The following is a 15,910-nucleotide window of genomic DNA, read 5'->3' as shown; positions in this document are numbered from 1 at the left end:
GTAAAATGTTTTAATGTTGTTGGCTTTTTTGTTTGTGTGAGGAGACATGCTGCTACCGTCCGCAGGTATCTTCAACCAACATTAGCCCTACTGTCAGCAGTCTCAGTCTAGGGTAGAGTTTGATTTTAAGTCTTGAGAAAAGTTGGGCCCTATCTAATGAGTTGGATGGTTGAGAGGAAAGGCAATTCCATTATTGTTCAGTGCCATGACAGCATGCTACCCTTGGAGGTGGAAGCCTAGTCCTGGATATTAGATATCTTTTAGGGTGGGGATGTGGTATGCAAAGAGTATGTTACAATTTATTCAGTGTATGTACACACTTCCATATAGGCTGCCTCCCAGCCGGTAAACTGGGTGCTAAGGGTTTAACCATTTTTTAGGGTACCCATCATTAAATCAGTACCTTGGTTCATTGCCCAATCACAGGTGAGCCCGCCAAATGCTGAGGTGACATGGTCACAGTCAGCATTTGCCAGACTTGCCTAGCAGCTAAGCAGCTAGTTGATTACGGTGCTCTCTCTTTGGCTTCTGTTTTGCCATTCTTGTCACCGTGTGGTACACTTATATTAAACTCCTGTACACAATGTACATAAATGTGCATAATTGTATATATATATATATATATATATATATATATATATATATATATATATATATATATATATATATATATATATGGTGCAGGAAATACAAGTTAAATATTACTGCTGACTTTGTTTTACTCCAAAAAAACCATTATAACCAGGTTACAGGCCATTCTCTACCTGTACTCACCTAGTTGAGGTTGCAGGGGTCGAGTCCAAGCTCCTGGCCCCGTGTGTTCGCAATACTGAGTGGTTGCTCATGAAATGAGGATGATTGCTAACTGGGAAAGTAGGTAAATAGATATGGTATTTAACTTTATGATAAATAGAATACAGAGTAGAAGTATACCTGGAGGGTGTTTCGGGGGCCAGTGCCCCCACAGTCCGGTCCAAGACCAGGTCTCGCGGTGAATCAGGGCCTGATCAACCAGGCTGTTACTGCTGGCCACACACAAACCGACATATAAACCCCAGGTACTTTAAGTGCCTGTCCAGCCTCTTGAAAACAGCTAGAGATCTATTGGTAATCCCCATTATGTATGCTGGGAGGCAGTCGAGCAGTCACGGGCATGATACTTATTGTTGTCTCTTACTTTACTCATGGCACCCCTGCTTTTCATTGTTGGGATGTTACACCCCCTGCCATGTGTTTTGCTATTGTAGGGAGTGATTGTCATGTGCAGATTTAGGAATAGTCCCTCCAGGATTTTCCAGGTGTAAATTATAATGTATCTTTCTCGCCTGTGTTCCAAGGAGTACAGGTCAAAGGACTCCAGTTGTTCCCAGTAATAGAGGTGCTTTATTGTACCAATACATGCAGTGAAAGTTCTCTGTACATTCTCCAGGTCTGCATTTTCACCTGTCTTGAAAGGCGGCATTAGTGTACGGTAATATTCCAGTCTAGAGAGAAGTGATTTAAAGAGAATCATCATTGGCTTAGTATCCCTCGTTTTGAAAGTTCTCATTATCCATCCTATCATTTTCCTAACAGATGTTATAGAGACATTGTTGTGATTTGACTTAAGAAATCGTAATGACACGATTGCAAATAAACCATACCCCCGGCCGGGATTGAACCCGCGGTCATAGAGTCTCAAAACTCCAGCGCGACGGGCTGGAGTTTTGAGACTCTATGACCGCGGGTTCAATCCCGGCCGGGGGTATGGTTTGATTGTTGTGATCTTTGAAAGGGAGACTCTTTGACATTATCACTCCCGAGTAAATAGTTGTTTTGGAAGATGTTAGCCACATAAAATCTTTTATGAGAGGAGGATGTTATGTAGTAAAATGCTCACCATATACACAGTGGCGTCGTAAGGGGGGCGGGGGGAGAGTGGACCACTCCAGGTGACACCATCTAGGGGTGACACCATAGAGCCTCTGAAGGTGACACTAATGCAGCAATATAGGAGAAGAATCCTTCGTTTCTATATAGCCTCTTATATGATTATAGATTACAAATAGGCCTATACAGGGAAAATCATTGATTCTGATGATGTGACAGATGATTTTGCAGGATTGAAGGCAAGAAAATGTAAGATCAGATTCACTGAGGTGCTACCTGTGTTCAAGGTCAAATCGGAACTAGTGTTTCTCTGATATTGCAATGTTTTTCTTTATTTTTCAAGTGTGGAAACTTATTCGGTCCTAAATTTTCGAAGGGCAGATACGTTGTACGAGGATCCCAAAATGTCACGGATGGTACGGCTGAGTTGGGGGGCCCTTACACCCACCCAAAACACACACATACACCCGGGTTGGCGAAGGTGGTTGGAAGGTACATTTTAACTGATAGATTTACCCTTCAAGAAAGAGGTATGTAGTTTATACTGTTAGTGAACTAATATTAGGACTGTTGAGGCAACTGTCGATAATAATAATGTAGACAGGTCGCTCCTGTCTGTCTCAACTATTGGATCACTACGACAAGGTCCTAAATGCACTAGAAGACAAAAAGAATGCAGATGTAATATGTACAGACTTTGCAAAAGCCTTCGACAAGTGTGACCATGGCGTAATAGCGCACAAAATGCGTGCTAAAGGAATAACAGGAAAAGTCGGTCGATGGATCTATAATTTCCTCACTAACAGAACACAGAGAGTAGTCGTCAACAGAGTAAAGTCCGAGGCAGCTACGGTGAAAAGCTCTGTTCCACAAGGCACAGTACTAGCTCCCATCTTGTTCCTCATCCTCATATCCGACATAGACAAGGATGTCAGCCACAGCACCGTGTCTTCCTTTGCAGATGACACCCGAATCAGCATGACAGTGTCTTCCATTGCAGACACTGCAAGGCTCCAGGCGGACATCAACCAAATCTTTCAGTGGGCTGCGGAAAACAATATGAAGTTCAACGATGAGAAATTTCAATTACTCAGATATGGTAAACACGAGGAAATTAAATCTTCATCAGAGTACAAAACAAATTCTGGCCACAAAATAGAGCGAAACACCAACGTCAAAGACCTGGGAGTGATCATGTCGGAGGATCTCACCTTCAAGGACCATAACATTGTATCAATCACATCTGCTAGAAAAATGACAGGATGGATAATGAGAACCTTCAAAACTAGGGAGGCCAAGCCCATGATGACACTCTTCAGGTCACTTGTTCTATCTAGGCTGGAATATTGCTGCACACTAACAGCACCTTTCAAGGCAGGTGAAATTGCTGATCTAGAAAATGTACAGAGAACCTTCACGGTGTGCCTAACGGAGATAAAACACCTCAATTATTGGGAGCGCTTGAGGTTCCTAAACCTGTATTCCCTGGAACGCAGGAGGGAGAGATACATGATTATATACACCTGGAAAATCCTAGAGGGACTAGTACCGAACTTGCACACGAAAATCACTCACTACGAAAGCAAAAGACTTGGCAGACGATGCACCATCCCCCCAATGAAAAGCAGGGGTGTCACTAGCACGTTAAGAGACCATACAATAAGTGTCAGGGGCCCGAGACTGTTCAACTGCCTCCCAGCGCACATAAGGGGGATTACCAACAGACCCCTGGCAGTCTTCAAGCTGGCACTGGACAAGCACCTAAAGTTAGTTCCGGATCAGCCGGGCTGTGGCTCGTACGTTGGTTTGCATGCAGCCAGCAGCAACAGCCTGGTTGATCAGGCTCTGATCCACCAGGAGGCCTGGTCACAGACCGGGCCGCGGGGGCGTTGACCCCCGGAACTCTCTCCAGGTAACCTCCAGGTAAACTCCAGACCTAAGACCTTAACGTAGGTAGTAATAGGCCGGTAATACAGTGGACCCCCGCATAACGATTTTAATCCGTGCAAGAGGGGTAATTGTTATGCGAAATAATCGGTATGTGAATGAATTTTCCCCATAAGAAATAATGGAAATAAAATTAATCCGTGCAAGACACCCAAAAGTATGAAAAAAAATTTTTTTTACCACATGAAATGTTAATTTTAATACACACAAACTGAAAAAGGCATGCACACTTACATGACACTTACTTTTATTGAAGATCTGGTGATGATTGATGGGATGGGAGGAGGGGAGAGAGAGTGTTAGTGTTTAGAAGGGGAATCCCCTTCCATTAAGACTTGAGGTGTCGAGTCCTTTTCTGGGGTTACTTCCCTTCTTCTTTTAATGCCACTAGGACCAGCTTCAGAGCCACTGGACTTCTTTCGCACAACATATCTGTCCATAGTGGCCTGTACCTCTCGTTCCTATATGACTTCCCTAAAGTGTTTCACAACATTGTCAGTGTACAGGTTGCCAACACGGCTTGCAATAGCTGTGTGAGGGTGATTTTCATCCATGAAGGTTTGCACTTCAAGCCACTTTGCACAGATTTCTTTAATCTTTGTAGTAGGCAACTTCTTCAATTTCTCTCTCCCCTCCTCTGAACCAGTTTTCTCAGGTCTGGCCTCTTGCTCTTGAAGTTGATCTATCAGCTCATCAGTGGTTAGTTCTTCATTGTCCTCCTCCACCAACTCTTCCACATCCTCCCCACTAACCTCCAACCCCAAGGACTTTCCCAATGCCACAATGGATTCCTCAAGTGGCATAATCCTCTCAGGGTTAGCCTCAAACCCTTCAAAATCCCTTTTGTCTACACATTCTGGCCACAGTTTCTTCCAAGCAGAGTTCAAGGTCTTCTTAGTCACTCCCTCCCAAGCCTTACCTATAAGGTTTACACAATTGAGGATATTAAAGTGCTCTCTCCAAAACTCTCTTAGAGTCAGTTGAGTTTCTGAGGTCACTACAAAGCACCTTTCAAACAGAGCTTTTGTGTACAGTTTTTTGAAGTTTGCAATAACCTGCTGGTCCATGGGCTGCAGGAGAGGAGTGGTATTAGGAGGCAAAAACTTCACCTTAATGAAGCTCATGTCCCCATAAAGTCGCTCTGCCACGTCTGTAGGATGACCAGGGGCATTGTCTAACACCAGGAGGCACTTAAGTTCTAATTTCTTTTCAGTTAGGTAATCTTTCACATTGGGGGCAAATGCATGGTGTAACCAGTTATAGAAAAAGTCCCTAGTGACCCATGCCTTACTGTTTGCCCTCCACAGCACACACAAATTATCCTTGAGGACATTCTTTTGCCTGAACGCTCTGGGAGTTTCAGAGTGATACACTAATAAAGGCTTAACTTTGCAATCACCACTAGCATTGGCACACATCAACAAAGTAAGCCTGTCTTTCATAGGCTTATGTCCTGGGAGTGCCTTTTCCTCCTGAGTAATGTAGGTCCTGCTTGGCATTTTCTTCCAGAACAGGCCTGTTTCATCACAATTAAACACTTGTTCAGGTTTCAGTCCTTCACTGTCTATGTACTCCTTGAATTCCTGCACATATTTTTCAGCCGCTTTGTGGTCCGAACTGGCAGCCTCACCATGCCTTATCACACTATGGATGCCACTACGCTTCTTAAATCTCTCAAACCAACCTTTGCTGGCCTTAAATTCACTCACATCATCACTAGTTGCAGGCATTTTTTTAATTAAATCCTCATGCAACTTCCTAGCCTTTTCACATATGATCGCTTGAGAGACGCTATCTCCTGCTAGCTCTTTTTCATTTATCCACACCAATAAGAGTCTCTCAACATCTTCCATCACTTGCGATCTTTGTTTCGAAAACACAGTTAAACCTTTGGCAAGAACAGCTTCCTTGATTGTCTTTCTGGTGCCCACAATAGTAGCGATGGTTGATTGGGGTTTCTTGTACAACTTGACTAGGTCGGCGATACGCACTCCACTTTCATACTTATCAATGATCTCTTTCTTCATTTCTATTGGAATTCTCACCCTTATTGGTGTACGGTTGGCACTAGAAGCTTTCTTGGGGCCCATGGTCACTTATTTTCCAGAAACAGCACCGAAAACACTGTAATAATACGAAATATTCCGATTGTATGCTTGGATGTTACCGCGGAGGCTGGCTGGTAAACAATGGCACGGGTGGCACATGTGAGGCTGGCTGAGGGCGCACATTGGACGCGTCTCGGACGAAAATCGGTGAGCGGGTTTTTAATCGGTATGCGCGGCAAAATTTTTGCGATTAAAGCAAGCGGTATGCGGATTAATCGCTATGTGATGCCATCGTTATGCGGGGGTCCACTGTATAGGCAGACACTAGGTTATGTTAGCTAGGGAGAACTGGCAGCCCAAGTTTGAACGACGAGGTGCGGGGTTTTGAGACCGCAGTGCCGCCCTCTTTGTCGAAACTCCGAACGAGGCACACCATCGTGTCTACACATATTAGGCCCTGGGGAAATTTGGTGGAGGCACCTCGAAGTACCGTAGATGACCTCCTCCATCAAGCCCATACAGTAAGAGAAGACCTCCATTTCTTTCTTAGTATTCTGGCCAGTTTCTGGGGGAAATTTGTGAGTGAGTTGAACTGTGGGTCTTTGTGCAGTCGGACGGCCAATGATCGGTACTTGCCGGCGTCTCCTTGTTAAGCTCAGAAGCTAGTGTCACTTCCTGCATAGTTATACTAGGGGAAACACACCCCCTTGGAAACAGGAATTTCTGAGGTGCAGGCAGGTCACTAATACCGACTGAATATTACAGGAATTAAGGCTCCCGGTTGGACGTGGTTCTGAGGGCAAGTCCAGAGGTGCTAAAGCTTAGGGAGGTTGAAGACCGGGATACATTCTCCAACACCAAGTAAGTTAGTCCTTCATTCGTGCATGCAGGCGAGATTTCTTGTAACATCAGTCATTTATGGAAATCTGTCCTATAAGCCACTTGTGAGGCTGAGATACCAACCTCAGGGCTCGGTGTCAACAGAGCTTGCCAGGGTAGACAACTCACAGGGAGGCAGTCCAGACAAATTTCCACATCGTTTTTTTTTTTTTTGCATTGTTGAAGATGAATAAATGTAGGATCTGTTGCCTGTACTCAAAGTGGCATTTGAGTTTGTTTCCTCAATATTACTACAATTATTTATTTTATCATTAATAAAGTTGAGAAGTATTCTCTTGTTCGGTTTATGGCCCTTAAACGTTCTCATTGTTAAACATTAGTTACTGGTCATGCAGTAGTGATGTAACTGGAGTTTACTACCCCCTTCCCCCTGCCCTTGGATTTCATGGGGGTGACACCAACCCTAGCAATGCTATTGCATATACAGTCAGTGGCTAGCATTCAGTCATGGCATTCCAGTTATATACTCAGTTCAAAAACATGCATATTATTATGCTTACCTGGACACAGACACTTCTCTGCATGACACAGATACTCACCCTGGAGTTTACCTGGAGAGAGTTCCGGGGGTCAACGCCCCCGCAGCCCGGTCTGTGACCAGGCCTCCTGGTGGATCAGAGCCTGATCAACCAGGCTGTTGCTGCTGGCTGCACGCAAACCAACGCATTTTGTGCGCTATTACGCCATGGTCACACTTGTCGAAGGCTTTTGCAAAGTCTGTATATATTACATCTGCATTCTTTTTGTCTTCTAGTGCATTTAGGACCTTGTCGTAGTGATCCAATAGTTGAGACAGACAGGAGCGACCTGTTCTAAACCCATGTTGCCCTGGGTTGTGTAATTGATGGGTTTCTAGATGGGTGGTGATCTTGCTTCTTAGGACCCTTTCAAAGATTTTTATGATATGGGATGTTAGTGCTATTGGTCTGTAGTTCTTTGCTGTTGCTTTACTGCCCCCTTTGTGGAGTGGGGCTATGTCTGTTGTTTTTAGTAACTGTGGGACGACCCCCGTGTCCATGCTCCCTCTCCATAGGATGGAAAAGGCTCATGATAAGGGCTTCTTGCAGTTCTTGATGAACACGGAGTTCCATGAGTCTGGCCCTGGGGCAGAGTGCATGGGCATGTCATTTATCGCCTGTTCGAAGTCATTTGGCGTCAGGATAACATCGGATAGGCTTGTATTAATCAAATTTTGTGGCTCTCTCATAAAAAATTCATTTTGATCTTCGACTCTCAGTCTGGTTAGCGGCTTGCTAAAAGCTGAGTCATATTGGGACTTGAGTAGCTCACTCATTTCCTTGCTGTCATCTGTGTAGGACCCATCTTGTTTATGTAGGGGCCCAATACTGGACGTTGTTCTCGACTTTGATTTGGCATAGGAGAAGAAATACTTTGGGTTTCTTTCGATTTCATTTATGGCTTTTAGTTCTTCCCGCGATTCCTGACTCCTATAAGATTCCTTTAGCTTAAGTTCGATGCTTGCTATTTCTCTGACCAGTGTCTCCCTACGCATTTCAGATATATTGACCTCTTTTAGCCGCTCTGTTATTCTTTTCTGTCGCCTGTAAAGGGAGCGCCTGTCTCTTTCTATTTTACATCTACTCCTCCTTTTTCTTAGAGGAATAATCCTTATGCATACATCGAGTGCCACCAAGTTAATCTGTTCTAGGCATAAGTTGGGGTCTGTGTTGCTTAGTATATCTTCCCAGCTTATATCGGTTAGGACTTGGTTTACTTGGTCCCACTTTATGTTTTTGTTATTGAAGTTGAATTTGGTGAATGCTCCCTCGTGACTAGTCTCATTATGTCGGTCTGGGGCTCCACGCATACATGTCTGAACCTCACTTATGTTGTGATCTGAGTATATTGTTTTTGATATGGTGACATTTCTTATCAGATCATCATTGTTAGTGAAGATGAGGTCTAGTGTATTCTCCAGTCTAGTAGGCTCTATTATTTGCTGGTTTAAATTGAATTTTGTGCAGAGATTTAAAAGCTCGTGTGAGTGTGAGTTTTCATCGGAGCTGCCTCCTGGTGTTATTACTGCAACAATATTATTTGCTATATTCCTCCATTTTAGGTGCCTTAAGTTGAAATCCCCCAGGAGCAAGATGTTGGGTGCAGGAGCTGGAAGATTTTCCAGACAGTGGTCAATTTTTAACAGCTGTTCCTGGAATTGCTGGGATGTTGCATCCGGAGGCTTGTAGACTACCACAATGACTAGGTTTTGGTTCTCGACCTTTACTGCTAAAACTTCCACTACATCATTTGAGGCATTAAGCAGTTCTGTGCAAACAAGTGACTCTGCAATGTACAGGCCAACCCTCCCCCCTTTTGCCTGTTCACTCTGTCACATCTGTATAGGTTGTAACCTGGGATCCATATTTCGTTGTCCAAGTGATCCTTTATGTGGGTCTCAGTGAAAGCCGCGAACATTGCCTTTGCCTCTGCAAGCAGTCCACGGATGAAAGGTATTTTGTTGTTTGTTGCTGGCTTTAGACCCTGTATATTTGCAAAGAAGAATTAGATTAGATTAGATTGCATTGGGTTGGGTTGGGTTAGAACCTAACATTCATAACCTAACTAAATACAGTGGTCCCCCGCTTTTCGTAGTTCCCGGCAATCGTAAATTTCGCCAATCATAGGGGTATTTTCGTATAAACATGGACTCGCTTTTCATAGGTTGACTCGAGAGTCGTAGTTCGTCTGGGATGCATATCCACGGCGTGAGCCGAGGCGGCAGCCAGTCTGGCATTGTTTACCAGTGAGCGAAGGTCCCCTCACGTGCTCCAGCGAAATATTTCATAATATTCCATTTATTTTAGTGCTTGCAAGTACTAAATAAGCTACCATGGCTCCAAAGAAAGCTCCTAGTGCCAAGCCTGTGATAAAGAAGGTGAGATATACGATTGAATTTAAGAAAACCATCATTGAACAATATGAAAGTGGTACAAGTGTGGCCGAACTGTCCAGGATGTATAAGAAACCCTACACAACCTTATGTTCCATAGTGGCCAAGAAAAATGAAATAAAGGATGCTGTTGTTGCAAAGGGAGCAACTATGCTGACAAAAATGAGATCACCAGTACTGGAAGAGGTTGAGAAGTTATTATTGATGTGGATAAATGAGAAACAATTAGCAGGAGATACTCTTATGACTTCGATTATTTGTGAAAAGGCTAGGCAGTTGCATGAAGATTTGGTAAAGAAATTGCCTGCAAATAGTGGTGATGTGAGTGAATTTAAGGCCAGCAAAGGCTGGTTTGAGAGATTTAAGAACCGTACTGGCATACACAGTGTGGTAAGGCATGGTGAGGCTGCCAGTTCGGACCACAAGGCGGCTGAAAAATATGTGCATGAATTCCAGGAGTACATAGAGGCTGAAGGACTGAAACCTGAAAAAGTGTTCAATTGTGTCGAAACAGGCCTCTTTTGGAAGAAAATGCCGAAAAGGACCTTCATTACACAAGAGGAAAAGGCAATGCCAGGACACAAGCCTATGAAAGACAGGCTGACGCTAATGTTCTGTGCTAATGCTAGTGGGGATTTCAAAGTGAAGCCATTACTAGTGTACCATTCTGAAAATCCCAGTGTTCAGGAAAAACAATGTTATGAAGAGTAAATTGTGTGTGTTTTGGAAATCTAATAGTAAGGCATGGGTCACGAGGGAAATTTTCGTCGAGTGGTTCAATGAAGTGTTTGGCCCTAGTGTGAAGGAGTATTTCCTGGAAAAGAAATTGGATCTCAAGTGCCTGCTAGTAATGGACAATGCACCTGCTCATCCTCCAAACTTGGATGACCTAATTTTCGAGGAGTTTGGGTTCATCACAGTAAAGTTCTTGCCCCCGAATACCACTCCTCTCCTCCAACCCATGGACCAGCAGGTTATTGCAAACTTTAAAAAACTACACAAAAGCAATGTTTCACAGGTGCTTGACTGTGACCACAGACACTCACTTGACCCTAAGGGAATTTTGGAGAGAACACTTCAGCATCCTCCATTGCATAACCCTTATAGGTATGGCTTGGGAGGGAGTGACTACCAGGACTTTGAACTCTGCCTGGAGAAAATTGTGGCCAGATTGTGTCGACAAGAGGGATTTTGAAGGATTTGGGACTGACCCTAATGAGCCTATGTCTGTTGTAAAATCAATTGTGGCACTGGGAAGTTACATGGGGTTGGATGTGAGTTTGGAGGATGTGGAAGAATTGGTGGAAGACCACAATGAAGAGCTCACCACTGAGGAGCTGCAAGAGCTTCAGCAGGAAGAGCAACACATGGCAGCTCAGAATCTTGCTGCAGAGGAGGAGGAGGAAGAGAGATGAAAGAAGGTGCCTTCTTCAGAAATTAAAGAGATTTTTACTATGTGGGGTAAGATGGAAAGCTTTATGGAGAAACATCACCCTAACAAGGTTGTTGCAAGCCAGGTTGGCAGCATGTACAGTGACAAAGTCTTGGGCCATTTTAGGGAAGTGTTAAAGAGACGCCAGAAACAGAGCTCTCTCCACAGTTATTTTGCGAGACAGGACTCCAGTGACTCTCAAGGTGGTCCTAGTGGCATTAAGAAACAGAGAAGAGAAGCAACCCCAGAAAAGCAAATGGTACCTGAGGTGTTGATGGAAGGGGATTCCCCTTCCAAACTATAAACAATCCACTCTCTCCTCCTCCTCCAGTCTCCCATACACTAAGAAGAATCTCCAATAAAGGTAAGTGTTATGCTGTTAATGTTTCATTCATCATTTCCCATTGTATTGTTTATGTACTACATGTATATTTCATGTAAAAAATTTTTTTGTTTTAATACTTCTGGGTGTCAGGAATGGATTAATTGTATTTACATTATTTCTTATGGGGAAAATTGATTCGTAAATCGTAAATTTCGTTTATAGTAACGGCTCCAGGAACGGAATAATTACGAAAAACGAGGGACCACTGTTTAACCTAACCTGAGTAGGTGTCTGATTGCTAGCGCACTCGGCTCACAGACTGAGGTCCAGGGATCGATTCCCCGGTACGGCTGGAAAATATAGGACATTAATTAAGACGCCTGCTGTCCCTGTTCACCCATCTGTAAAATGGGTACCTGGGTGTTAGTCGACTGATGTGGGTCGCATCCTGGGACAAAATTGACCTAATTTGCCCAAATTGCTCTGCATAACAAGGGGCTTTCTATATAGTAGTATTTCATTGATGTTAGCTAGGACTGTATACCTTGTACATGTAAAATATTATTATTATACTACTAGAATGCATGGACTGAATACTACTAGTCACTGATTGGTTATGGTGTGCATTTTACTACATAAAATCTCATAAAATCTTTTTATGTGGCTAATATCTCCCTGGATACCATGCTTGTATGATTAAAAAAATAAGTACAGTAATAGCTAATAAAAATATACTCTAAATTCAATATTGACCATTCTTAAGAGCTTTATTGATGCTACCTGGGAGATTATTATACTCATCTACGTGTAACTTGAATGCCAAACCAATAATTCCTTATACATGTATTCTTTTTCAATCTAAATTTGTCCATCTTGAATCCATGGCTGTGATACCTGTCTTGGTTAGATATTTTTAGCACGTTTATATCCTCTTTATTTTTTGTTTTCCATTTCTACAATTCAGTCATATCCTCCCTAATTGTATGCCTTGCCAGAGTGCAGATTTAGTGCCTTCAGCTTATCTTCATAGGAAAGAGAAAAATGGAGTCAGTTCCATCGCCCTTTGTACATTTTCCACTCGATTATGTCCATTCTGTAATATAGAGACCAGAACTAAGCAGCATAATTTAAATGAGGCCTTACCAAAATTATATAAAGCTGAGGTTCATATAACCTTCGGACTTCTGTTATTCATGTCTTGATATAATCCCAATAACTCTTATTAGCTATCTTGAAAATGCCTATGCATTATTGTCTTGGCATTTATTTTGAATAAGATCTATATTGCATTATTTAACTTTGTAAGCAAAATAGTTTTCTTTTTAACCCTTTGAGGGTCGACAGGCCCTCTCCGAGACTCGTTCTCAGGGTCGGCCAAATTTAAAAAAAAAAAAATAATTTTCTCTTATGAAAAGATAGGGAATCTTTTCTCGATCATAATGACACCAAAAGTTTGAAATTTGATGGAAAACTTACAGAATTATGCTCTCGCGAAGTTAGCGGTCTCGGTGATGTTTACACATCAGCGATTTTGCCCACTTTGAGCCCCATTTTCGGCCAATTCCACTATACTAGTCGACAAAAAACATGAATATTTCGCTAGAACTCCATTTTTTCTATCGAATGATTGCAAGAAACCACCCATTTATCAATATCAACTATCCAGTACAGTGGTCAGAATTTAGCAATTTTGCCAATTTCACACAAATTTCAAAAGATACCAATTTCCGAATAGGGTCCAGAATAAACAAGAAAGACATTCCTGGCACTAAAATGACATTTCCTCTGTTCATTAGTCACGTCTCAAGGCCCCTCTTATATTCTTTTTGCTTTCCACTTCGAATTTTTATTCTCACAAAAAATAGAAGATTTACTGTTATGCAGACTACTGCATTAGTGTAAAAAATGGTATAAATAATATTGGCGCACTTGCAAAAGAATATTAGACTCACCAGTTGACGTGTATTGGAACCTTGGCATGATTTGTTTACTTTTGAACTCTGATAAAAATCGAACATTTCTGCTACTTTGAGCTCAATTTCAAGGTACTTTTCATTGTAAAACCAGTCAAAATCATCTCAATTTCTGTAATATGTCTTCCATTCTATAAAATGAGACCAAGAAAACTAGAATACAACAATAAATACCATACGAAAATACAGTGCAAAGTGGCTGTTTTATTCCAAAAAAACGGTCACAGTTTTTTTTCTCATTATGCACTGTGTGCTGCAGGATTTTTTTTATACTGTGCACACTGACCACATAGACCCATTCTTTCATATGTAGGCCTACCAGCTTTCTCCCACTAGATTTGAGGGCGCTAGAATTTAGGCGTACTAGTACGTCAAAAACCCTGGGTCGTAAGCCGTACTAGTACGGCCGAAACCCTCAAAGGGTTAAGCAGTGTGTCAATGCTGAACTGTCTTATTGCCTTACCTGGCAAAATACCTGCCTGGCACTGTTACTGAGTAGTGTAGAGGCAATTCTAGGAGCTATTATGCTGAATACTCAAAATGCTGTGAATAACCATGAACTTTCCATGGGTGCTAATACAGTGGACCCCCGGTTATCAGCCAACTTGGTGATCGGCTGGTTTTTCGGCACCCAGTTATTGGCCGTTAATTCGGTGATCGGCTGTTTGGGGCTGCTTGGGCGTCAGTTTGGCTGTGTCTCTCGGTGGCTGAGGAAGCTTCTGCTCATACATCCAAACATTTCGCTTATTTCCCATTGTAGTTTGTGTTATTTTTGCAGTGCAACTGTGAAATAAGTAACCATGGCTCCAAAGAAAGTTCCTGTGGTAAAGAAAGTGAGAAACACCATAGAATTCAAGTGTGAAGTGATTGAAAAATATGAGTGGTATGAGGGTGCTGGAACTTGCCAGGATGTACAGCAAAAATAAATCAACAATTACATCCATCCTGGCAAAGAAAAAACAAATCAAGGACGCTAATGTTGCGAAAGGAGTAACTTTTCTAACTAAACAAAGGCCACCAATAATGGAAGAGATGGAAAAATTATTATTATTGTGGATTAAGGAAAAAGAATTAGTGGGAGATAGTGTTGTGGAGTTGCATGAGGATCTTGCAAAGATCAATAATGGAAGAGATGGAAAAATTATTATTATTGTGGATTAAGGAAAAAGAATTAGTGGGAGATAGTGTTGTGGAGTTGCATGAGGATCTTGCAAAGAAAATGCCTGGAACAAGTGCTGCAGTTTGTGAATTTAGGGCCAGCAAAGGATGGTTTGATAGATTTAAGAAGCGTAGTGGCATACACAGTGTTGTAAGGCATGGTGAGGCTGCAAGTTCTGACAAATGTGCAGCTGAAAAGTATGTTCACAAATTCCAGGACTATGTAAAGGTCTCGAACCCCAACAAGTGTTCAGTTGTGACGAAACAAGCCTGTTTTGGAAGAAAACGCCAAACAGGACCTACATTACCCAGGAGGAAAAGGCACTGCCAGGACACAAGCCTATGAAAGACAGGCTTACTCTTTTGTTGTGTGGTAATGCTAGTGGGGATTTCAAAGTGAAGCCTTTACTCGTGTATCACTCAGAAAATCCCAGCGTGTTCAAGAAAAACAATGTCATGAAGAATAGGTTGTGTGTGATGTGGAAAGCTAATCATAAGGCATGGGTCACAAGGCAAATTTTCAAAGAGTGGGTTAATGATGTATTTGGCTCAAATAGGAAAAAAATACCTCCTGGAAAAGAAATTGCCACTTAAGTGCCTCCTGTTACTGGACAATGCTCCTGCACATCCTCCAGACTTGCAAGACCAAGTGTTTAGGGACTTCAGTTTCATCACAGTGAAGTTCTTGCCTCCTAACACCACTCATCTCCTCCAGTTCGTGGACCAGCAGGTCATTTCTAACTTCAAAAAACTCTACACAAAAGCAGTGTTTCAAAAGTACACAAAAGCAGTGTTTCAAAAGTGCTTTGAAGTGACCTTGGAAACTCGGTTGACCCTAAGAGAGTTCTGGAGGAGTCACTTCACTATCCTCAATTGCATAAGCCTTATAGGTAAGGCTTGGGAGGGAGTGACTTCCAGGACTTTGAACTCTGCTTGGAGAAAACTGTGGCCAGATTGTGTCCAAGAGAGGGATTTTGAAGGGTTTGAGGCTGACCCTGACCCTGCCGACCCTGTGGACTCTATTGTGGCACTGGGGAAGTCCCTGGGGTTGGAGGTGAGTGGCAAGGATGTGGAAGAGTTGGTGGAGGACCACAGGGAAGAGCTAACCACTGAAGAGCTGCAAGAGCTTCAACTCGAACAGCAACAGACTGCAGCTGAGGAACTTGCTTCAGAGGAGGAGGAAGAGGGAGTGGAGGAGGTGCCTTCTTCACTGATTAAGGACATTTGTGCAAAGTGGAATGATGTGCAAAGTTTTGTCAAGAAGTACCACCCTGACAAAGCTGAAACAAGCCATATCCACAACATGTTTAGTGATAAAACCTTGTCCTACTTCAGGGAAATCTTAAA

The 15,910-nt window shown here is 42.7% G+C and overlaps 1 long non-coding RNA gene across 1 annotated transcript in view; it reads left to right on the top strand.

Annotated features, from left to right (window-relative positions):
- Positions 1-15,910, top strand: part of LOC138852640 (uncharacterized) — a 47,726-nt gene that overhangs the window by 19,546 nt on the left and 12,270 nt on the right. The window contains exon 2 of the long non-coding RNA XR_011391962.1: positions 6,630-6,725. This is a non-coding gene — a long non-coding RNA (uncharacterized lncRNA). The remainder of the gene's footprint in view (positions 1-6,629; positions 6,726-15,910) is intronic.

The sequence above is a fragment of the Cherax quadricarinatus genome, chromosome 13 (genome assembly GCF_038502225.1).
Source record: "Cherax quadricarinatus isolate ZL_2023a chromosome 13, ASM3850222v1, whole genome shotgun sequence".
NCBI lineage: Eukaryota > Metazoa > Arthropoda > Malacostraca > Decapoda > Parastacidae > Cherax > Cherax quadricarinatus.
The sequence above is the reverse complement of the archived record's forward strand: the minus strand, read 5'-3'. Positions and strand labels throughout refer to the sequence as shown.